We start from the raw sequence: 2500 nt of genomic DNA, 5'->3' as shown, positions 1-2500 counted from the left end.
ACACACACGCACACACACACACACACACTCTTCCACTTGTTAGTTTGTTTGTGGCAGAGAACGGGGGTGGTTGTGCTTTTCAATTTCCAGCATGTTTTATTGTATGTGTGTGTGTGTAGTATCATTGTACCTTGCATAGTTTGATTCTCTCTCTCTCTCTCTCTCTCTCTCTCTCTCTCTCTCTCTCTCTCTCTCTCTCTCTGAAAAAAAAAGTACTAATTTCAACTCCAAATCGATTAAAATACTTTAGAGATTCAATAACTAAAAGGTTTAATAAATTATTACTAAATGAATAAAATGGTTTTTGATATGATGGTTTGGCAGCTTTAGTTTCCCTGCGGCGCCACCAGACGGCATGTTTTCTAAAAGGTTTTGGGTTTTTGAAAGGCCGCAGGTTCTCAAGTGTTTCTCATATTAGTAGCGCAGAATCATCGTTAAATTATCACTAGAATCGTGGTAACATCTTTGAAAACTGGAATAATCTTGACTACTAACACCAATGAAGACACAGTAATTTCCAGTAAAAACATTAAAATTCCTAATAACCTGAACTAGGAACACTGGAAACCTCAGTACCTTTCACCAGGACCACCCTTGAAAACCTCAATAACTTCTACTCAACACACCCTTGAAAACCCCAAAAACTTCCATTAAACACACCTTTGAAAAGACCTAAAAAACTTCCAATAACGTCCGCTGAACACACCCTTAAAAACCCCAATGACTTCCACAAAAAACCCTTATAAAAAGAAAACAGAAAAACCACCAATACCTTCCACTACAACCACTGAAAACCCCAACAACCACAACAGCCTGTCAGAGATGTAGTCAAGATTCAACACCGAAACCTTGGGAACACACTCCTTGGCTGGCTAGAGACCCACATCTTTCACTGCACCACCAACACACATGAACACACTCGTCACCCACTCACCGTACCTCGTGGGGCGCTGGGAACAGGGTCAGATAGGGGCTGTAGGGAGTCTTCCTCCACATTGAGTATAGAGAAGTGATGGAAAAGAAGCACAGTCCTCCACACAGCACTGCCACAACCCGTGCTCTATCTGCCCCGTACTCTGAAACGCTCTGTTCTCTCACTACGACTATTTTCAAAGGCCACAGAGATGATGAGCCAGCTTCTCACGAGTGTTCCTCCTGTTAATAATGTAGAAATCTTGTTAATCCGTCACTAGAACCGTAAAAACACACTTAAGTCACTTTTAAAGGTCAGCGAAGATGATTAGCAAGGTTCTCACGAGTGTTTCTATTGTCAATACTGTAATCTAGTAAATCAATCACTAGAACCATAAAAAACACTCTTAAAAATCTAGATAACTTCAACAAGAGTCTTTTAAGTGTAAGGAAATGCAGTGCCGGTTTCAGAATATGATTTCCTGACTTAAGGCAGCACAAACCACACGTAAGTTTCATGGGGTCTGACTGAAGCGAGAGTGAGTAGTGAGGAGAGTCCAAGGAATGAGTCAGTCGCGTTGCTTCGATTCCCTGTCTCGAAGCCGCTCGGTGGTTGCAAGAAACACAAGGTTCATACGTGCGAGCGTTTGAATATCAGCTGAGTTTGATCTGATTCTGTCCTTTTGTGGTATGTTCTTTGGTTTGTTATTTATTTTTTTTATCAATGCTTTACGTGTTCATTGTAATGTACTACTACTACTACTACTACTACTACTACTACTTTTATACGTGTAATCATGTAAATATCAGCTTAGTTTTATTGGATTTTTTTCTTGTTATTTTCTTTATCGATCATTTACGTGTTCATTTCAACCTAGCACCATCACCACTACCCCCTTGGTCTTGTTCTGTTTTATCTCGTAGGAAAGGAAAAAAATATAGAGAGATAGATAGATATATAAATAGATAGATAGATAGATAGACAGATAGAGATAGATAGATAGATAAATAGATAGACAGAGAGAGAGAGAGAGAGAGAGAGAGAGAGAGAGAGAGAGAGAGAGAGAGAGAGAGAGAGAGAGAGAGAGAGAGAGAATACAGATACAGGACACGGATGAAAATAAAAGAAAACAAGAAAAAAGAGAAGAAAAATCAACAAAAAAACAACAACACACGAAAGAGGAATTACAAAAGGATACGGAGAGAGAGAGAGAGAGAGAGAGAGAGAGAGAGAGAGAGAGAGAGAGAGAGAGAGAGAGAGAGAGAGAGAGAGAGAGAGAGAGATAATGGATAAGAAAGAAAAGAAGAAGTGTAGAGTAGAAGTGAGAGTAAGAGAAAGGGAAGAGGTTAAAGATAAGGGAGAAATGGAGGAGAAAGAAAGAGAGTGAAAGAGAGGAGGTTAAAATTAAAATAACGAAGGAAGGAAGGGTAGAAGGAAAGAAGAAGTAAAGATGCGCGAGATAAGTATAATATAGATGGAGGAAAGGAAGAGATAAAATGGAATAAAGGTGGATGAGGAGGAAAGGAAGAATAATTAATAGATGATTAAGGAGAGGAAAGGAAAGATGATAATAAAAATGAAATGATA

At 39.1% G+C, this 2500-nt stretch overlaps 1 long non-coding RNA gene across 1 annotated transcript in view; it reads right to left on the bottom strand.

Moving 5' to 3' along the window:
* Positions 1-1425, bottom strand: part of LOC135112458 (uncharacterized) — a 73214-nt gene extending 71789 nt beyond the window's left edge. Inside the window, exon 1 of the long non-coding RNA XR_010274399.1 lies at positions 940-1425. This is a non-coding gene — a long non-coding RNA (uncharacterized LOC135112458). The remainder of the gene's footprint in view (positions 1-939) is intronic.
* Positions 1426-2500: the final 1075 nt, after the last annotated feature.

This window comes from Scylla paramamosain, chromosome 23, assembly GCF_035594125.1.
Source record: "Scylla paramamosain isolate STU-SP2022 chromosome 23, ASM3559412v1, whole genome shotgun sequence".
Classification (NCBI taxonomy): Eukaryota; Metazoa; Arthropoda; class Malacostraca; order Decapoda; family Portunidae; genus Scylla; species Scylla paramamosain.
Note: the sequence above shows the minus strand (reverse complement) of the source record. Positions and strands in the feature narration are given on the sequence as shown.